A 23,886-nucleotide genomic window follows, 5' to 3' on the forward strand; every position below is an offset into this window, starting at 1 on the left:
CATTACAGTAGAGTAGAGAACCTTATTTGTGGAAGATGCAGAAAGAATATTTTGCCCACTATCCTATGCCTTAAGGTGTTTAGGCACCAGAAATTAAAAGTACGCACCTTAGTTATTTTAATGCTAGTGATTTTTCAAGACAGTAGCCATTAGGTTTCCTTACTGACAGTTATTTATGCTCTCTGTTAACTGCCTCTGGTCGGCACTGATGGCTTAATGCAGTGGTGTTGCTGATCTCTTGATACCTAATCCTCTTCAAACCTATGACTTCTAAGAGGCATATGAAGCTTTGACTTTCACTGGTCCCACCTGCTGCCTACTTCATTGTCTTTGCTGGCCTATAAGTGTCTGGAGAGGCCACTGTTTCACATGAATCTCAAGTGAGTCTAAAATCATTAAGATGTGTACTATGAGTGGGCTTCAGTAGCTCTTGGGGATGAATAATGTATGTTTATTGCTTATAAATTGGTTTGGCTACTTTACTGACCAGGATTTTCTTATTATTTTTTCTTAAATTGTGAAAATAATCTGCCACCTAACTATACCACGTACATAACATACATGTATAGTCCAAAACATCATAATGTACTATATAACATAATTATCACACCATAACATACAGTATATCCTTTATTTATAAAAACAGATACATGCTTTTGCAACACAGATTCAACTGAAGTGTCTTAAGGTTCATAAGCTTATTGAAAAATTCTAAAATGTAATGTTGTGTGTACGAATCTTCAAACATGCAAAGGAAAAAAAAATATTTTCCCTATACTGTACTGTAAAAAATTGACATAATAACCGTTAGAAAAATGTATATCCTATATAACGTGTGCATTGACATGCAGTATGTTTGAAAACTGTACAGGTAAAGACCAAAACAAGTTAAATGAGGAAATGAGAGAGTGGTGAAGAATGGAGTAAAATGGATAATTGAATAATAAGAGAATAAATAGTAACTGCTTCAAAATATTGTGCTTGAAGCACAGAACACTTTTCCCACAAGTACTCAAATGTAAGTCAAAAAAGCAATTTCTCAAATGATCAATGATCATTAACTGTCAATGAAGAACTTTATAAAATGATAATAACTGGACTTAGAGAAAAGGTGCAATATGAATTGTAAGTTCAGTTAAATTGGTATTTAAGAAATTTTGAGACAGACAAAGGAATATTGAAATGGAGGCTAATCCATCTAAAAAAGGCTTGTTCAGTATTAGCAAAGAAAGAGTAAAGGATTAATCAAAGTGTCTCAGAAACTTTAAGACCATGAAAAGGAACTGGTTAATGTATTAAATGAATATTTCACTCAGGTACTAACCAAAGACATAAATAACAACATGCCCCAGGCTGAGGATGGAGAAAAGTCTATACTAAATAGTATTAGCAAAGAAGAAGCAGAAATGTTACAGGTACTAGAAACACTTAAGATAAACAGACCTCTAGGGCCAGATGGTAATCTACTAATTGTACTTAAGGAAACAAGAGACGCTATTCATAGTCCATTAAACATCTCCCAACAGTCACTGAAGACAGAGGTAATTCCCATTGACTGGAAAATTGCTTAATGTAGCTCCAATCACTAAAAAGGGTGACATAACCAATCTAAGTAATTATAGACCAATAAGTCTTACCTGTATTATTTGAAAGGTGTTGGAGGGTGTTAGCTGGAGACAAGATGGGGCAGGTCTTTCCCCAGAGAGCCATTGGGAAAAATCTGCCATCCTCAGTCACCTGACAAATTAGAGGGAAACAATTGGCTGATTTGACATTTAAAACCACAACGCAGAGTGTTTCAAATGGGTTGTGAACTTTTGCTGTCTAGAATGCTGAATGGAGTGGGAAGGAGACTGACTGATGAGCTTATAGGGAAGTTTAGGTTTTTGGAAAAGTTTATTTAATTTGGAGAACTCTTGGTGTCACTATTTTTGTAAAGGTATTTTTATAATAATAATAATAATTGCTTACACTTATATAGCGCTTTACTGGACACTCCACTCAAAGCGCTTTACAAGTAACGGGGACTCCCCTCCACCAACATCCAATATGCAGCATCCACCATTTTAAAGCTGGTAAAGCAGTTTAGCTACTGTAGCAGATTATTTGTAGATAGGGAATGAAGAAATTAATCAAAGCTTAAATCAAAGGTAGGTTTTCTTTTTTGAGTTACTATTATTTTCCCTTCATTGTAAAATAAAGATCGCTAGATTTGAACTTCATGGCTGCGTTGGTGTGTCAGTTTTACATAAATGTATCTATGTAAAGATCCTGTTACAATGATCTACCCCTGGGAAAACTACAAAAACATACAGAAAAAATATTAAGAACTAAACTAGATAATTGTCTGTATGGCAAGTGGATTATAAAAGATAGTCAGTATGGATGTAAAAAAGGCAGTTTAACCTGTAAATAAGCAAATTAGTAAGAGATACATAATTAGTATAGTTACATTTTCAGATGTTTTATGATAACATTCCTGTGACAAAGGCAGTGCCAAGCTTTGTTTGATGAAGTTGCTTGAAGTTGTCATTTGTTGTTAAATGGTCCTGTTTTGTCTTACCTATGTGGATCCACAGTCCATCCTTGTTTATTGTACCTCCATTTTGTGTCGGATTACAGAGCTGGGCTCTCCCCCTTGTCTTAAATGGAGGTTGCTTGCCAATCAAGGGGAGCTGGGGGTGGAGCCTAGGGTATTTAAACCCTGCATTGATGGTGGGATGGAGAGTCTGGACACCTTTTGTTTAAATATTTTTCTATTACAGCTGCTTCTCTGCCTAACTTACAGCAAGTAAATGATCTAGATTCTGGTATAGTTAGTAAACTAGTTCTCATTCTCAAGTGCCAAGGAAATAGGGGGATTAACAAGCATGATAGAGGTATCAAAGGACATTAAAAATAAATTCAAGATCAGGCAAATGCTTGACAGAAGACTTTTAACATAGGTGGTGATTGTTACATGTAAGTAGCAGAAACAAACAATAATACAGTAGGTCATGAAACACTTATCTTAAACATTGAAACATGAAACTAGTTATGAAGAAGTTGTTGGAGTTTTTCCTAATGTCATTTTTTTATGTTTTAGATGATGTGGAAAGTAATAATAAACTAAAAAAGTAAGCATATCCAGTTAAAGTGTATAATTGAAATTTAATTATATTATTTTAAATGTGTACAAGACACTAGTAAAGCCTCTTTTAAAATATCATACACGGCTCTGGTCATCATTACAAAACAGACACTGCCGCTCGTGAATCATCCAGGAAAGAGTAACCAGAAACATTCCCCATCTTAAAGGAATCTCCTTCTCTGACAAGCTAAAAGAACCTAAACTTACTCTTGAGCAGATTCAAATATTTAAAATCTTCTAAGTCATTGCCAAAGTGCTTGGATCAATTAGCTACTAGCACTCACATGACTCTGCTGAATGGCCTTCTTGCAACCTTTAGTTTGTATACAGAACTTGTCACATAGTTCAAGTTTCCTGAAGAAACAGCCAAATCAACATCAGTGTCAAACTTATTAAGATTCTTATAAAATCGTACATGACACAAAAGTGCTTCTTATACCATTTTCAACATATCAGTATTGTTCACAAGAATGTACAGTATATATTAATTAACATTAAAAAAGCTGAGACAAGAAATGCAAGAAATCGCATAGAACTCACTTGCATAAGTGCAAAGTTTTTGATACTTTGTGCATTTGTATTAATATGATCTTGAGTAAGATATGAAACTGACATGTACCTTAATGGAGCCTCCAATTGACATGTTGCATTGATGACGGATAGCTATAGCATGGGAATGCAAAGCATGTGGGTCTGGCAAACACAGCACTCCCACTTATAGTATGTAGAGGGTCAGCACATGCAACTTCCCTGGCTGTTCTTATGCATATGCAGCATATCTTAAAATAACATACATAGGCCCAGAAATGGGAAAGAAGCAATTAAACACAGAGCACATTTACAAATCCATTTTCTTAAATAAAACCTGTCACAGACTAGTATCAACATTTCTCTGACTCAGGCCACGCTAAAACCGTAGACTCCCCAGAAAAAAAAAACGAAAAAAAGCTGGACCATGTCTCTAGTGGTTTAGAGGAAGTGTTTTGTGCACTACAGTGCTGCTGGTTACATTTTCTGAAGGCAGAAGGCAGGCAGAGCGTGTACTGCTAGTCACACACTAGGTAATAAAGTGACACATAAGAGAGTGATTAATGGGAATCTTTTAAAAAATCACTGTTTTACATCATAATCTCTGGGAGTAAAGCAAGGATAACCCCCACTGCCAGCCTTTTATTTTAATTTTGTTTCTCCTCCTTTAACAGTTTAGTAAACATGCTTCAAGGCAACAGATAAAAAATGTACAGCAGCAGACAAGCCTACATCTAACGCCTCTGTGATACCGCAAGAACAGAGGTTCAGTGGAGTGCAATGAAAGACAAAGGCTATAGAAAGGTCTGTTTTCCTGTTATATTTAGAGGAAGTTGCTTGTCTAATCAATGGTAAACAAATATGTTTATCAGTTAAGGCTGCTTTACTATTAATGAGAGACTGAGGAAAAAAGTATGACATGTAATTCTAATGTTTTATTATTACCCCATAATGACCAGTTTGTTTTCCAAGTTTCCATCAAATAACTGTGAAATTATTTCATACCAAATTGAAATGATTATATTTTAGTTTAGATTGAGGTGCTACAGGCACTTTAAAAAATACTACACTTTTATCATTCAGCATTTTTAAAAAGGCGCATTTATAGTAGTATAACAGTAAATTCTGTGAAAATGTGTAATGCAACAATGAGAAGCTTTGTTAGAAAGGGGTTCTTTAAAGACCACTCTTAAGTAGGATTAATTTACAAAACAGGTTCCTGTTAAAATTAGGAGATGACTCAGCAGGGGACTGGATAAACAGTGCCCCTGGTGGTGAAATAAGTTGTAACACAATGAACCACAAAATATGTAACACAAAGTATGAGGAAGGCACATCACCCTAGAAAAGATAAGACTCTTACCCTTTAATGACCGTACATATAGACTGTAATAATGAAAACAATGTCTCTGTACTGTTTCTTCACTCTAGTATAGCTTGAGAACTATAATGTCTACAACAAAGTAAAACAGCAAAGTACATCAATTATTTACTGTCCTAGACTATCTTTTTTTTTTGTCAAAAGCAGTGGTCTTCTAGTAGTTTTATAATTGTTTTAAAAATGCAAGGCACTGTACAATAAACATTATTATAACACTGTATACTGTATAATATATTATTAAATACTGTATACCCAGAGAATTATTGTTAGTGTAACAAATGCTGCTAAATCAAATTCCCAAAACAAAAATGAAAAGCTTAACCCTTTCTTCATATCTCCAGATTAATGTTATATTTCCTATTTTATTAAGCTGCTTACGCAAAACAAGAAAAACAAAGGTTTTACTAAAAACAGGGGTGTTTTCAAGTCTTGGGTCAATGTCCAGCTTAGGTTCTCATATACAGTAGATAAAGGTGGTTGTCCAACATCATTCCAATCACTTTCATTTAAAGCTTAACTCTAAGTCTTCTCTAACTCTTCACAATAAATCACACAGCCATCCATCAGCTTTTGTTAGGTAGACTTTTATACCTCTGCTGATTGCTTGTGCATAGTTATGTCCATTCATCTGGTGCTCATTTTCTCTATTGGGCTATTCCAGGGCTTTTAGATTCACTCTCATCTCCATCTCCTTCTCCCTTACCCACTGGTAGGAAATACAGTATGTCTGCTCTCTAGAACCTCTTCTCTCACAGTGCCAGCATATGAACAAAAAAAACACAACATGCATTGATATACAATAAACATATACTGTAGGCAACAGACAATATATATTCTATAATCTATAGGAATGCCAGTTTAAAAAGGTATATTTTATGGAAAGACTTGAAAATAAACTCAGAAGTCACAATTTAACTGGGAAGAGTTTTCCACAGCTTAGGAGAAGGCAAGGGTTCTATCGCTTACATTTTCTAGTCTAGTTGAGGGCTGGGCGTTTAATTTATCAGGAGGTCAAAATATAAGAGAGATTCCCTTCATTGTCTTAAAATCTGGAGCAATATTTAGAAGTCCTTATGAAATTTAGTAGGAATCCACACAGGAAATTATAAGATTTAGTCAGAATTCTAGCTGCTGAGTTCAGTTTTCTGTGATAGTTCAGTAAGTAGGGCATTGCAGTAGTCAAGTCTATATGAAACAAAAACATTAACTAGTTTCTCTGCAGCTGGCACTAACAGATCAGAACATAATGACAAATGTTCCTGAGATGAAAGAAAGACATTTTGTAGATCTTGGTGACATATTGGATGTGTGTCTCAAAAATTAAACTAGGATCAAAAAAGACCTCCAAAAATGTATTCGATTTGCACAGGTAATTTGAAGAACATAGTAACAAGTTTAATCACTTTTGCAGATAATTTCCATGCAACCAAACCTAAACATCAGCTATACAATTTATTAGCCGACACATGGCACTTCTGTGTCAGTTTTGATGTGAACGCTTATCTGAACATCATCAGACTAAACTTGGAAATTCACACCATGCTGCCACAAAATCTGACCACATGGAAGCATATGTATACTAAACAGTAGGGGTCCCAGCATGGAGCCCTGGGGGATCTCAGATGAGATCAGACTGAACTAACCCATTGAGACAAATTGCTTTGTCTCAAGAAAATATAAGATACTGTATACCAAATGAAGGCAGTACTAAAAATGTTAAACACACTATCCAGTCAAACAATTGAAACAGCATGGTTCACAATATCTAAACCTGTACTTAGGGTCAGCAGAATTAAGATTCAGTACATAGATCCACTGAGTCTGATGCCGTTAAAAGGTAGTTAACAACCTTGCATATAATAAAACCAAACTCATTGTGATGCAATGTGCAATAGGGTTTTAAGCATTTTTCTAACATATATATATATACATTTAAACTATACTTTTGTGTAATACATACTGTATGTTTATCAAACTATAGATGATAGCAACAGGTCTCCTCTTTGTTTTGCCTACTGGTTTCTAGCACAGCCTGTCAGATTCAAGGCTTGAGTAGTCAATTGTTAATAGCAGAGGGAGGAATGTGCAGCAGGCCTGGAATGAATTGTGCCTGTTTAGTCCAGACATGTCATGCGGCCAGACACAACTAACTGAGCCTTTGACCTTTCTGGCTGACCTGCATTTTAAAATGACCATAAAATATCAGGTTACAGACAAAAATAGCCCCATCTCCATTTCCCAAGACTTTCTGTTCCCCACAGATGTGTGTCTAAGCATTGCAATCACAGGGACTAGACAAACTGCTGTGTGAGCAAACAAACCACAATCTGGAAAAATGCTAGCTTTATCAAAAGGGCAATTTACATATCACCATGGACAGGCTTATATAATATTATAATATATAATATATTGGATATCATAAGAAAACAGATGAAGATTTTAATATGATCATAGCAGGCTTTTATACAGCATTGGAACTGCAACAATTAAAAGCTGTGACATTAAAATTCAGATTAATAATTTTATCAAAAATCAAAAGCTTCTTACTGCTAAAAAAATAATAAAAATTGAGATACACTACTTCAAAGGTGTATATTGTATATTTTTGTCCATGAAGATATATTTGAAAAAAGTAGTTTTTGTTCCACAGAAAAAATGCTTTAAAAAGCTATCAAGAATCAACAATTCTCCCAATAATAAGATTAACTATTTTTGATACTCTAGTTTACCATTAAAATGTGGTCATTCCTTGTAGCCTTGTAGACCTGCATTGTTCTTTTTCACCACTGTGTTTAACCCGGGCTCTGAATTTGCTCAACTTTATATTGTTTTATACAGTACCCAGGGAGAACCCTGATATACATGGATATACTGTACAGTCTCCGGTGCAAAAAACATACTTCTGTTGCCTTTGTGTGATTATTTATAAAGTCATATGGAGGTCAGAAAATACGTAGGAGGTATTTTCCATCTATGTTTTGTTTCTCTGTTATGAAACATTGTGAAATGTTAATACCAAAACACCTCCTACTATGAGAGGCATTTTCCCATATGGAAAGATGAAAGGTCTCATTGTGTTTACCACCTGCTATCTATATGCTTTGAGTTCTGAAACATGGACACTGAACTTGATACTCTTTGCAGCAGCAGCCCTGGTGACCTGCATATTCTTTCAAGTAGATATTGCTAATTAAAGAACATAAGGGGAACATAAAAAAAGATCACTCCCCAAGGACTTTAAAGTGGCCCCCACAAACCGGAGAGTTTAAATCTCGACCCCGTAGTTCACTCTGCAGCTGTGGACATGGCTCAGACAGCTACAGACGTCTGACGCATTCCGCTTCAGGCTGCTGGACTGGGCTTTGAAAATTCACACGCTCAACTCAAGAGCTTGTACCTCTGGCCTGCCCCTGGCTGACCTACAGGGACATGATAGGAAGGGAGCCATTTTTCTTTTCAGGGCACTTCTCAAAATAGTCCAGAGCATACAGCCTTTTAGACGTTCTGTGCTAACACAAAATTAAAAGGTTGATAATTAGTTTTTGGACCATTTCCCCCTCCTTACATTATTTAATTAGCTATTGTAGCAGTTTATCACACTACAGTGTGACACACCGACAACATGACCACAGAAATACCAGATCATTTCTCAGTTATTCAATAAGATTCCTAAATCATTCTGAAGTGAATTCAGGTCATTCTGAAACCACGAAGATTCGGTTATGAAGCAGTGGCTACCTCTCAAACAGTACAAGTCTTAATGGCTGTCCAATCCCAGGAGTGTATTCAGGCATAAGAAGGTCATTCACTTCCTCTTTTTCTTTACAAAAAATACACCTGTGATCATTCAATGTTAATAAGCAAAAGTGGAAAGTTGCAAACAGATTGGGATTTTACATCATTAATTGGCACAGCAAGTGATCAGAAAACAACATCATGTGGCATTATCAGTTACTGTATATAAAACTGGTAACCTTAATCTACAGTATGTGTATAAATTTTCCTTATTCAACATTGTTCAAAGAACTTTGTAGATATACAGTACTGTACATAATTTAGATAGTGAATTTGTATTACATAAGAACATACTTATCCCTTCATTGTAGTACTATTTTATGTTCATTATCAATACCCCCAGCACCTTAAGAGTCAATCAGTGGGAGCAAAGAAAACCTCATTGTAGAGAATTCTTCCATGTGGCGAGCAAGTACAGTATATTAACAACTCTCTATCAATAAAAAAGCAGCTTTAGAAAGAAAAATCAGAAAAACTTTTCTATTTAATTCTGATTGTTCGTGAAATCAACATATCACCTAGAGATTTGGCACCCTCTAATACAGTTAATTACTAGTCTGTTACATGTAGTCATTGATTGATCAATAAACTTAAAGGAGGTATTTCTGTGAAATAACTGAATACTTATAACATGCCAATAATTAAGTGTAATAGCTGACAAGTTTGAATCAAGAATGAAGATGTTTGGCTATGACAGTTTCTTTAAAATTTTTTCGAGAAATATGGTCAGGCAACCTCACAAAGATTCTGTTTAGCAATGGGTACTGCAGTTAATCATCCCCAGTTAAATCATTCATTCTACTTAATGAAACACAAGAACAAAGGCATTGCTAGCCAAGAGAGCCTAGCCATTGCTGGTGATAAGGAACAGACGGAACTCAAGCCACAAACCAACACAACACATGGTTCAATAAATGAACCACACAGCACTCAGTTGTGGCAAGATGAAGCACTGAGCACATGCCTGTAAAAGAAGATTTATATAGTGTATCAACATTACACTCTGGTACTTCACAGCCAAAACTTGAGCGGCACTTCTTCCTGTTATTAATTATTCAGCATGCAATGAAAATGCCATTCAGTTGCAGATACTATATGTACAGTAATACATTTTTAGATGCAGTTGTAGTGAAACTTTCTTCAATGCTTTGAGTCTTGGGTAATGAATTCCCTTGGTCCCTGCTCTGTTCAGGCTCCTGGAACACAGTGAGATTCCCCAGTGACATTTGTCTGGTAAGAAGAGTTGTTCGATTACATGACACAGGGAGCAGACGCAGTATTCAAACAGAATGGAACCAAGCAAGAGCATATTCGATACATCAGACAACCAGTACGACAAGTGCTTCTTTGTGACTGTCACATGGGCGAAGACCTTCGTTGGGTCTGTGGTTCCTGATATCACATTCTTGACTAAAGTGCATAAAAACAAATTAGCCTGGCTGATACAATTTGCAAAGATGTGTGCAGTCAGCCAACGAATGGATGTCATTTGAAACCAAGGTCACAATAAATGCAGACAGAAATCTAGGATTAATATCTGCATGTGCAATATCTAGTCATCTTTATCTGTTTCACAGGTTTGAGATATGTATATATCAGAAACACACATGCAGACATACACAGATGAATGCATTCAAAGAAAGAACCAAACAGAATTGTAATGAACAGGATAAAGGAAATAAATGCAACAAAATCTTAATTAAATGGTTGAAAATAAAAATGTATCACAATCCCTTTCTTCTACTACCAATTTATTATATATGTATTATTCTACTGTCCATTTAAGTTACACAATTGTGATATAAATATTACTTTTAATTCTAATTGTATTAAAAACATACATTCGGCTGATGCAGCATCTGCTCATTCTCTGCATGAATGAGAATATCAATAACAATCCTACATTATTCAGGTATCCCCTACCCTTAAACTATGCAGTACTATACTGGTATTTACTACAGTATACTGTAGCTCTGTGTATTTTAGTTTGTGTTTTTTGAATTTTCCAAGATGAGAATTAAAAATCAGTGACTGTACATTTTTGCAACTAGACTGCACAAAACAAATTGAGAGACAATGTTAGCATTTAGAAGTCATAGATAATACTGTATGCTATTACAGTATGCTATTATACTGTACTTGTTGGTAAATAATAGCATATTATACTATGCTATTATACTTGTTGGCAATGACAAATGTAAGGAACAAAATCATGAAAAGCACCCCTCTCATAAGAATTATGTAACTTTGCGTAGCCTCTGTCCATGCATTCCTTCCATTAAACAAAGTTCCATTAATAAAACCGCAATCCCACCATAATTGTAAATCTCACAAAAAGAGAGTGTTTGGGAATTGCAGGAAACAGGATATTGGGACACACATTTCTCAATGACACTTGGTCAGTGGGGCATAAGAATAGGAAACGACTGTTAGAATATCATCAACTGGCTACAGGACACCTGACAAAACTTCCTCTTTAGAAAGGAAGCTAAATTGACCACAAGGCAACGGTCAAATGTCACTTTATCTAAAGAGAAACAGAGAGAGAGGGGGCAAAAAGTTATATAATCTTCTTTGAAAACTTCACCCTGTAAAAGAAAAAGTTGATGAAAAAATGATTTCCTTATTGGGAGCTTTGAAATGTTTGGTAATCATCAGGTTTTGGTAATATTATATCTTTATTTAACACTTAGGCATTATTAGGTATCACAAATTAAGGATGAAATGTTCATTTACAAAGGAAAACAATGAAAAATAATTGTTTCAGATCTCAATATCATTCTCTTACTCACTTGGTGTGTAAGCCATCAAACCATCAAACTATAGTTCATGAGGAATAACAACAACCAAGAATTAGATGTGTTTGTGGATGTGTGTTGAGGATTTTACAGTGAGATTTGCTTACTCTGCTTGGTTGTTGGCCACCCCCCTGGCCACAGGACAAGGACACTAAAATGTGGCCTCCTGGGACTGGAGAATGTATCCATTCTAGGAGAATTCTACACTGTGTCAAATGAGAAGTTAACCAAGGGGTATCTGCAAGGCTGGATATGGGGCGGAGGAGGGATGCAATAAGCAATAGATGAAATATGAAAAAGAGCCTTTTGCATATGACATACATGTATACAGTTTTCAAGAAATGATGTCAGAAATGATTATGACTTGGAAGAACTGGGGTAAAGGGTGACTTTGATGTCGTCATCCCTCCTGAACTTCAGTTAAGAACTCTGTGCACCAACTCTATTGTAAATATAATTCTTTTTCAGCTGGGATAAAACTTGAAAAATAGATCTAAGGAGCACTTCTCTCCAAAAAGGTTTGCCTTTAGGTATAAACAGCTGCTGCTCCATTAGGAATCGGCTTAACAGAAAATGAACCGATGATGTTTGTTTTTATGGCTCCCTGCTTTTGTGCCTGTGGATAATCCAAGCTACATTATTTAGGCAGTAATATAGTGAATCCATAGAATTTACCTTGCTCAGCTTGTAAGCTAACGCTTACTGTACCTTTTACCACATATCAACAATTAATTTCTATAAAGTTGGATTTGTTACTGCAAGAATTTTGTGTACTGTATTTGCACATTGTTAAAGATTTTGTTTCTTGATATCTGAAGTTCTTACATAACAACAGTATAAAAAATCCAAAAACATGCAGAGTCTATTGCATTTTAAATGTTTAAGAACACCTGACACTTTGCCTTTCAGTTTGTGTAAGGAAATGAAACCATGAAAGACGAAAAAGGTGGCTGGCCATTTCAAAAACAACAACCTGATGGTTTACAAGCTATTGACCTGTGTCTATCACTATTTTACAGATGTCCATCATGAGATCACTGGTGCATGATGTTGCCAGGCCAAACACATTGCCAAGTTGGCAACCCGACATAATACAACAATTGCTGATAATAACCCCACAGTTCAGAGACATGCTTTGGAAATGGCAGCTCTTCTGTTCAGGCAGGAAAACAGAGTAATGCAGCATATTACAATGACAGGATTTTCTGACCTACTGGGAAAAGAATGCTTACTAATACAAATTAAACACAATGTTACCCTATAGCCCATGATTTTTAAACAAAATAGTTTTACATTTTCTACAACAGAACATGGTTTATTTCAATATTTCTCCAACTGTAAAGAGTTTACTTTTGATACCATCTGGTATCCCAAGGGACCATGTACTTTGAATAAGAAAAAAAACAGTCTCACGGCATCTTCAGTCAGTGATGGCTTTTACACATGGTCACACTGTAGTTATTCTTAAACTTGTTTGGTATCGACTATAAAATCAAAATGAACTAACACAGCCACTGGTCATCCTCTGTACAATCTGAAATGCAGGCTGATTTCCTTCTTTCTCCTTAAATGGTTCCAAATCAGTTCAGAATCAGTGCCTGTGACAGCACAAATGTGGTATTTCACAGTATTTGGTGACCACTGTTAAAGGTTGTTTTGTAAAAGGTTTTCATATTTTTGCAGAAACATATGTCCTTCTCGTTGTTGTTGCTCTTTGTAACTGTGACAAAATTGTAAAGCCACCATTATGTTCCAAGTATTTTATCTCTTAATTTACAGGATAATTTGAGGATCATGGTTTCTCCAGGAACTGGTTTCAAAATTAATAAAATTGAAGTATGAATATATGCAAAGAGATGATGTTTGGATCCCTAGCCAGAATAATGTATTGTGTTCCAAAATATAAAACAACCTTTAACAGTGGTCACCAAATACTGTGAAATACCGCATTTGTCAGCCATTACAATTTTCAGGGAACATAAACGGAGATATTGTGCATCTTTATTGTCTTTTAAATGTATTATGGGAAGACTTTTTACCCTAATAATAATAGTGGTCCTATTCTATTGGTTTGTTAGCTAAGAAACTGGGCCATCATAAGCAGGGAGCAATAATAATTCCTTCAATGCCGCATGCGAAAGCGAAGATGATGAATTTCTATGCCACGCTACATTATACGAGGATAAAGGAACATAGGGGTGAAGGACAGTGGTTGCACAGTGCTTTAATCAGATGCAGATCAGTCTAAGAGCATCAGAGCATCAAATCCCTGCTCTACAGCACCAAGCACCTTTTTTCCCCCTTTCTTTCTTTTTTTTCATCCAGGCACTGAAAAAGGCTGAGATAGATTCAAGTCTTTATTGAAAGATCATATGGGATGACTGCAAAATCCCATTACTTGTTGATTAAGTATTGATCCCTGCAGTATTAACAAGTCAGCTAATATGGAGTGACCTCTGAGACCAGTGGTTGGAGAGAAGGAGAGACAGGAAAAAAAAAGAGGGAGGGAGAAAGGAGAAAGTGTAAAAAAAAAGACAATTTAGTAAAACAGGCAGGCAGATGAATATGGGGAACGGGAGCAGCTCTTGGCTCTTAGCTCCGGTTAAAATGTCACACTCGATAGTGCGGATCAATGCCCACTTTATTTCCTCGCCGCCGTCTTATTACCATCATGAGCCTGCCTCCTTTGATGCTTTTTAATGACCCTCTGAACTGTGCGCTCTGCTTAGACACTGGCTATGACTCCAAGAAAAGGAAAGACCCCTCTTTTTATTATTTCACTGATGGAGTATCTGAGAACGTGACATTGTACTAGTGCACGAAGAGCACCGAGGTTTCCTGGGTCAGTGGTGCTGCCACTCGGCTCTTTCACTCAGCCTAATTACCCCATGGGGCCTGGGTTTGAGGCACAAATAATTCTAAGCTTTTAAGTTGGTATTCAAAAGTTCAAGTCCTCCTTTCACTATTTTTTTTCAACCCAGTTAGAGGTGGGGGCTCCTTAAGGCTCAGGGACCACACACTGATAAACACTTTCTGAACAGCATTCCATTTCTTAAAAATCTTCGCTTTGGGAGAGATGGTAATTACTGATGTCAATGCCAGACATATCAAGTCATTTAAATTGGTGTGTGATTTATAAATCTCCTATTTTCTATAAATTAAGTTTTTCTAACTCTGTTACAATTGTGTTTCCAGATGACAATTGCAATAAAATGCTATTCACAAATGTGATATTGAACAGCAATCAATAGGTTTTTCTATCATAAATAACTAGAAGTTTCTTCAGAGGGGTCATCAAAAGAAGATACTGTATTCTGAGGAATAAATCCAATTTTGTTTATGGTTGCTTTATGTGTCTCTTGAGAGAGTGTTATTTCAATTTCCCTTCAGTGTGTAATTGAAGTTGAATTATCATGGAGTTGTGAAATGAACAGAACATCTAAAATGACAGTAAATAAAGTATTTTCACAATAAGTGACCCTGAAATATTCAAATTATCTTCAGTATGTTTAAAAAAAATCTGATTCCATGTTTTTAAAGAGTTGGTTTCAAAACCCAAAATCAATCCAACCACACGAAAGTTTTGTTGCCAAAATGTCAAAAAGATAAAACATGCTGCTGTCATTCCAGTGGAGTTTTTGCAATTTCCTTGTACTAATGTTCTTGATTAACTCAACTCAACTCAATCTCGATGATGTCCATCTTTACAACTCTAAACCCTCATCCTCATCAAGAACTAAAAGAACCAATATTCAGATCGGATCTACATAAATTTGTAAAACTTCCAAACAGATGCCAGGAAATCCAAATCTGTCTTCATATACAGTAAATCATAACATTTAACAGTGATACTTAAATTGCCTGTCTTGGCAGTTCAACTAAAAGTGTCTCCTTTCTTATAAACTGTAATGATTTCCACTATCTCACCTCAAGAGATGCCAGGAATTTGAGAAGATTTAATTCAATGCTCAGTTGCTCATGACTGGAGATGGTTGCTCCAAATCCTGCCAACAAGGAAATGCAAATTTACAAGTTTTGATATTATAATTTCAGAAAAATGTTATTGAAAATTATACAGGGACCTGAATTCAATTTACTAAGGAAAATAATTTTGTAAAGTTATAGTAATGAGCACTTCTCATAACTTTATAAATACTTTTTATTAGACTTTTTAAACTAAATGAATAAACTTGGTAAACTAAGAAAATATTTACAATAATAAAAATAATTTTTTAGATTTTAATTTGGAACAATAAATATTAATCAATTAATTACTCCTAAAAAGAGAATTCTACATGTACAGTATAATGAGAACTTAGTGTGTATGGAAAAATTAGAACAGGGTTGTTGCTTAGACATGCTGTAGGTGTCACAGAAAACAGAAATATTTTTCTCATCTGCACTCATCCATTTTTTAACTGCTTTACCAAAACAGGGTCATTTGAGGGAGCCAGACCTATCCTGGCATACAATGGGTGTAAGGCAAGATATACACTGCTCTTGATGGGATGCCAGCCATCACAGGGCACAAAACAAAACAAACATGGACACACACTCACACTGAGGCCAATTTTTCCTCAAAGCCAATTAATAACATAATATCACTTTATTAGCCCAATACAACTTCTTGCATTAGGAATTCATCTTTTCACATACTCCAGCTTACTCTCCATGAGACACACAGACAGGGAGAGAAGCTTGGGTCAGAGCACAGGGTCTGCCATTGTACAGCACCCCTGGAGCAGTTGGGGTTAAGGGCCTTTCTTAGGGGTCCAACAGAGTAGGATTCCTCTGCTGGCTGCAGGATTTGAACCAGCAACCTTCCAGCCACAGGCACAGAGCCACCACTCCACCCTAATGAACTTGTAATGTAATGTAATGTACTTGTTGTCTTTAGACTGAGGAAGGAAACCAGCACACCTGGAGGAACCCAAGCAAAAATGATGAGAACAAAGAATCTCCATGCAGAAAACATCCCAAGACTTTAACCCAGGGCCCCAGCACTGTGCAACATTGCTAAGCACAATACCACAGTGTCACCCCCTTGTTTTATTAAGGTTCCATTCTTACATTAAATCATCTGAAAAATTAATCTTTTGTGATATGCATGGAGATTGTTTTCTACAATGAAAAAAAACAGTTACATATATATATTACTAGCCCTGCTCAACTTTCCTCACAAAGCCAGGTGTTATCTTTGTACTGTACTTTATTGTATGCTGTGTGTGTATGTGTACAAAATATTTTGCCTCCATACTGTACAGTACATCCTCAGTCATCTGCTCCTACCAGTGAGTGAAATATTGTCCATTTAAGTACATTTGTATTACTTTGTGTTCTGTCATTTTTTCCTTTACACTGTACTGTAAATTTTAATTAATAAATTTGATTTACCATATGTACCATATATTTACTTTCCTATGACCAATGCATTTGTTATCTCAGGTCATATATCTCTGATAATTGCCTTCAATTAACTGGATTTGCATTTTTGTTTAATGAATTTTCACTTAATGAAAGACTTCTGGGGGATGTTTTCCTTTTGTAGAATAAAAAAAAGATGAATAATCTAATTAAATTTGTCTTTTTTATTTGAAAGATTTAATTGTGTTCTGACCTGCAGTGATTCTAATGCCTTTAAGTGTAAAAAACCCTGTCTGTGAACAGGTTTTTCCAAACTGAAACAAAAAATGCTTTTTTGCCTTAACCATTGCTTTGAGGCTAGTATGGGATTGAGGTAAGAACACAGGTAAATTGCTTAAATTAAAACAAGTAATCCAAATTATTTCTGTTTCATGCCACTACCCTACTAATCTGATACAGAATGGAAGTCAGAAGACTTCGGCTGAATATTTCAGCTCTCAAGGTCAGATTTAACAAGGTATTTCTACCAAGGTGCCATTTGTGCCATATTCCACGAGATATATTACACACTGCATTGGAGATACAGTTATGAACTTTTTCTCATCAACACGAATGTTTTCATAATGACAGTGAATACACACAGTAGCTGGGATCAAAGCTATTAACAAACTAACTAAACATTTAGTGATAAAGCACCGTTTGGCATATATTAAACAAACTATCTTAAGGTTGTTTCAAAATTTGAGGACGCACGCACAAAGGTGTAGTTTGACTTGTAGGACTTGTCCAGAAGATTGTCATACAGGGAAATGCTGTGTTCTTAAACCAATAAAATTGATTCTTTATTTCTATACTATTAATAAAATAACTCCATGGATCATAATCAGGTTTCAAAAGTACATTAGATTAATTTGAAAACTTTAATGATGTTGTTGACAATGATGATGTTGACAGCCAACGGGACAATAATAATAAAAAAAAACAATTAGTACTATAACAACTGAAAATATTAAGGAGTGAAAAATGGTAAAAGCAGGGAGTTACTCTGATTATTATAAATTGTAATGTGTTCTGTTTTGAGGTCAGAAATCAATTAATTTGAATAAAATGCAATATTTGGAACCCCTGTAGCTACAGTAAATGGAAGATGTTTAGAATGCAGAGGGAATCCTGTATTAGAGCCAAAGCAGAATTTTGAATAGTAATCTTTGTTATTACTGTATACTGTATGTACTATTGTAATATGTAATAGTACACAGAAGCCTCTAAAAATGAAAACACTAGACCTCCAATAAGATTTTTTTTTTCTGTTATAAACAACACATATGTCAGGATTGCCCATGAAGATGTGGAGAAAAATGTGTGTTCTATTTTGTATCAGCCTTCTGGTTTTATGCTCAGTGTTGTGCACTGGAACTGCAAACCAAACTGTAAATACATCAAATCAAGAAAAATAAGACCATACCCTCTTGGCCTTAATGTTGTTGAGAGTATAATGTTGTATTGTACATTAAATATTTATCATTTATATCTCTTTCCAGATTGACTTCCATTTAAATTTGGTCTTGCATAGAAACATTTCTTAGATGTTTATGTACATTTTGAAGTGATTAATACATTGGAACCATTGTTTGATTTAACAGATTTAGAACTTTTTTTTGAACAATACAATCACTGTAATTTAATTCCATGCTGTACAGCATAAGAAGCTCAGTCTAATAAATGTGCGTTACTGTAGGTCTAATAACCAAAGGGAGCTATATAGGGACAGAAGTTTACATTTGTTTATTTCTGACCTACTTTAGAGATGTTACTGTAAAATATTAATGTAATTAAGGATTTTACAACTTTTTTCTCATAATTTGTTATTTTAGTGGTTTTAAAGAAAAAGGAAACATACAGTACATGTGTAATTTTTACTACACCTCTTCCTAACCTTGAGAATGTACATTTCTAAATGCATATACTGTAGTGTTGATTTTGATTTAATAATTTATTTTTCATTAAACGTTCATTACAGCTACATTTTCTGGTTATATTATATCACTCATAAATTACTTTAGGAGAAATATGAAACACTGGCATAAATAGATTGTGGTACATAACTCAATTATGTTAGCTTTCCAGACTCTCTAAACCTACAGAAAAGAAGATTTTAATATTGAGAATATTTTTCCAAACATTAAATCACATATGGAAAATATATACTGTATGTATACCACATATTGACATTTTAGTGTTATTTTCAATACTGACTGAACATATTAGTTAGACCATCATTATGTATAAGCATTTTTTGCATAAAGTTTAGTGTAGAAAAAGGCTGAAGTTTTCTAGTTGACTTGCTGGAGATACTGTCTGGTTGAAAAGCTAAGTCTGTTACAGGTAGCATTCCTACAGTATATTGATTATTACGTTTCTGTGGCCAGTCAGTTGGTGAGTGAAACTATGCTATTAGTTTTTGTGTCCCTGTTAAATATTTGTAAATCATTTGCACTTTTATGGCCTGCCTAACCTGACTGTTACCCTTGAAGTAATTGTGTTATCAGTGTGCTCAAATGAGACATATCCCTTTTACGCCCTTTAACAACTGCTTTGCATATATTACTGAATAAAAACAAATTTAAAAGTGAAATGGGATATTGCATTTATTTGTATCTATTTGAACTGCAATCAAATCATTGTTGAAATGGAGTCCCTAGGGTGATAAAAAATCATCTGTAGTTCTATTTCACCAAAAATAATCATGAAACAACTGCATGAACATGCAGACTGTACACAAGTTGTTTATTGTCAGTGCATCAGAGGAGACCTACACGCTGTGCCACATGGGCAATAGAACAATGAAGATTGGTTCTTTTCATTGGTGAGTCAGTACATATTTGCAAAACAAGTTCAACATAGTAGGGGATAGTTAATCAACACCACTTTAAAGCTCTTATAATAGAGTCATTCAAGTTGGTATTGGCTGAGTATTGTGGGAGGTGATCATCATAGATGCATTCTATGATCTTTTTCTTCTGTCTTCGATAGAGGTCACCTAAATACTCTCACACACTTCTGTTTTTTCACACTTCCGACTTTTCTGGTAGCTGTCCAAGTTACTATACATAGTATCGCTTATAACATGCAATTTAAACACAACTACAGGATTATATACAAAAAGAAGATACAAAATTCATTGGAACAAAGGCAGCATTAGTGTTTACTAATCAGGTGATATCCCTCTTCATATTTATTAGTGAATCAAAGTCCTAATAAGCATCCAGCACAGCAGAAGAAGTAGGATATTCTCCAGGCTAATGGCTAATTAAGCAATAGTAAATGAGAAGGTAGGAGTTTATTATCTGCTTTAGCCCCCAAGAGACAGTACAGAGTGTTAAAACTGTTCAACCTAGAGCCATTCTTTGACTCTTTGTTAGAAGGAAATCAGGGTTTTCTAGAAAAGACAACTGTAACTTATAGAGTAGATAATTAAAAATAAATCATATAAAAAGAAAGTACTGCTTTTGCGAATGCAAGGGAGAACAGTTACAGAGGTTTTTTTTTTTAATCTAGAGAAACTGACAGCTCTGCTTCGTTTGTTTCATGCTGGAATGCCAGTGCTCAAGATTCATGTCAGCCAACATGTGGATTAGATTTTTGGTCATTTCTATGATCTAAGATCTGGAAATTCATCTCTCTCATGCATCAAAATCTAGATATGTTTTACAAGAAACAGCTTTAAATGTGGACAGACCTGCCTGAAAGAAAATAGTCAAATGTATACAAAAACACAGCATATAACATATTTTTTTTCATAATCAAGCAAGTGTTTTGGATTTTATCTTCTATCTTAACTATGTTTCTTTTTAAAGAAATTCACACAGTGTTAATACAATATGAAATGAATTTACATAAACAAAAATCAAGGCAAACTGGTAGCTTAAATAAAACATATTGCAGTGCTAGACAAAATAGTAGTGTGGGTTGTTAGGATTTTGAATGTGAAAGCAGTGAAGAATGGGTCTCCATACTGTACTAATTTGCTACAGTTTAAATGACCTAAATAAAGAATTCAATTCAAGGATTCAATAGAGGGCTTAGTCCACATATTTATTGAATCCAGGCCCTTTTTCTGCTGCCAAAATTTTCAGTGGTTATCTGAAGTTTAGACTACAGTCTTGTGATCCAAGATGGATTGGAAATAGGATATCTCTCTATAATAGGCAGGACTTCAGATCACTGGTGTTTCTGTACTTTAAAATACTAAAACACACAGCCCAGGTCAAAGAGTGGGTTGATTGATTATATCAGATGTACAATTGGGAAATGGAAATCAAAGGCAAGTCGACTCATTATAATAGTCCTCCATACTCTGCTGTCACATGCATTCATCAGCTTAAAAAAAAAGCATCCATTATACAGCCATGAGCCTGGTGCCTATGTTCATTACAGCATTTGGAAGGGATGATGCAAGTAACCTAAACAGAACTGAAAAAAATCCCGAAACTGCTACTAAGCATTTGGGAAAGATGCTGTATGTTAAATTTTAGCCACTGTAAAGGTATCATTGTTGCTTATAATGCATTATGTGCGGTACCATCTCTGCATTTTTATATACTGCTTGGTTGTGTGATGACGCTGTACCCTTTTTCTTGCTGTGTTTCGGAATAGGAGACATCAACATGCACAGCGTGTAATAATGTCAAAGAGCTATTTCATGGTAAACGTTTGGTTTGAATTAGAGGCCAGCGGGGAGTAAGAACTCTCACACACTCTTCCAGCTTCTCTTTGTTCCTCAGCGCTCCAAAGTACAGTAGACCCTCCAGCCCCTTTCATGCTCCCTCCCATTCTATTCATGGGTCTTCCCTCCCCTCTCTCCTTGCTTTTAAGGTAACACAGTGAACAAATCGATGACCTGTCCATCTCAACCTATAAGTCTGAAAAAATGTCTGGATGAGAATTCTATTGCTCAATAAAGCTCCCCCCCTCAAAAAGGGGCTTAGATATGAGAAGGTAAATATTTGTACAGCATTCACTTATATGTCTAGATATTCTCCATATTGTCATTTATATGGATTCAAATAAACCATGTGAAGACTGGAAGGTTCTGCAGTTTTAAATTTGCATAAATAAACTGGACACATGCAAAAGCCCATCACTGCACCCATTTCATCCGCATTTTTATTTAGAATACTGACCATGTGATCCACGGAGATCTCTCATAGCCCGTAATAAGCAATGCTGATTTTCACAGATGAAAAGAACTACAGGAAATCTCAATAATTTAAAAGCACTGGAAATTTGGACTTTTTTAGACCATTTGAATATAGAACAATTAGAAAAAGAACATTAGCATAATACAATTTATTTTGATATTCATAATTTTCTAAATAAGGCTATTTTAGCACTGCATACTATGAATTCATCAATATCTAGGCAAAATACACTAAAAGTCTCTAAAATGGCCTTGACCAATGCTGAGCTTTAAATTAATAAATACATACAGTAAATAGCTGAAGCACATTTCTGTCATGTATCACCTTCAAAATTTATACTTCAGCATTTTTATTTTTTTTGTATTTTCAGGTCTATTAATAAACATTCTTCTGCATGTAAAGCTCCAGGCAGATCACTGCCTGATAATTTCTTCTAAGCAATGTATAAATATATATCTTGTCATTTATTTGCTTCACTTTCACTTGAAGCAACTTCTCTGAAAATAATATGGCATTTTTTCCTAAGTTATGGTCAAGGATGTTTCCTTTAACTTATCACATTGAGAAATGCCACTGACAGAAATGTTTTCAGGCTATTTGCTGAGAAAACTAGCATAAGCTCCTTATCAGAAAATATTAAGTTTATGCCGAAAGGTGAACTGTTCTGTCAGTTGCTCGGGCCATTTGAAATTCCTGCTTCATTGTGACAGGTCAGTGCACAAAACTTGCTGGCAGACTGAGGTCGGCTCACACATAAGCTAGAGCCTTCAGCTACATGTGACTGTAGGTAGCAAGTTACAAGCTCAGAGCCTTAGCTTAACCTTTTGTTATTAAAAGGATTGTGCAAATGTTAAAATTTGTCACCAAGCCTCAATCCAGCCTATACACAGTAGTATGTGACATCTTTATCATCATTTGTTAATTGTGTATTACCAGTCCCATATGGGCAAGATTTTTGGCAAATAAACACTTTTTTAAAATTGAGTGACTTTTTTTATTGTGATATTTTTACAAACTTATATCAGGCTAAACTATGTTTTTGTTTCAGAATCAAACTGGTGTTCATATTCTTTTTCAGTTTCTTTCAAAAATAAATGTGCTCAAACACAGAAAGTATTTAAATGACTAAAATATATAACTAATGACAATCACATTATACCATACAGCACATCACACCCCATATACTTTACCACATGCAATACACCACAATGAAGCTATATCTTCTCAAAGTATTATTCCAGTCCACAGAATATGCCATATTTCCTCAAAATTTACATTGACCCAAATCCTTGGTAATCTTGTCTTATGGTCATTTATAAGTGTGCATTGCATTTTAAACTTAACATTTTGAAAGTCAGTCGCAGAGTACCAGTAGTTTATGGAAGCCAGTTTGAAGAACAAACAAAAAAGAAACAGGAATGGTTAGCTCAAAATCATTGAACTTTGAGATACTAAGAACATCAGACTAGCCAAAACATAATATTACCCATAAAGCGAGCTCAAGTAGGAGCATCCTCTCTATAGTTGAAATCAGTTCTAAAACAATAAAGAACAACCTAATACTTCTTGTATTCCATAACTGTTTGCAAAAACTTCATGAAAAGAAATATATTGTGAAGTGGTGTTGTGCAGTGGCAGAGAGGCAGAATAGGAACTCATGCGGTCTGGCACTTCAGGAATGGTACAGGA

General features: G+C 35.2%; 1 long non-coding RNA gene across 8 annotated transcripts in view; it reads right to left on the reverse strand.

The window, feature by feature from the left end:
* Nucleotides 1-23,886, reverse strand: part of LOC148646213 (uncharacterized) — a 460,577-nt gene that overhangs the window by 218,041 nt on the left and 218,650 nt on the right. For all 8 annotated transcript variants that reach the window (XR_015927991.1, XR_015927990.1, XR_015927985.1 and 5 more), the window contains one exon: nucleotides 1,638-1,737. This is a non-coding gene — a long non-coding RNA (uncharacterized LOC148646213). The remainder of the gene's footprint in view (nucleotides 1-1,637; nucleotides 1,738-23,886) is intronic.

The sequence above is a fragment of the Lepisosteus platostomus genome, chromosome 17, assembly GCF_059453375.1.
Source record: "Lepisosteus platostomus isolate fLepPlt1 chromosome 17, fLepPlt1.hap1, whole genome shotgun sequence".
Classification (NCBI taxonomy): domain Eukaryota; kingdom Metazoa; phylum Chordata; class Actinopteri; order Semionotiformes; family Lepisosteidae; genus Lepisosteus; species Lepisosteus platostomus.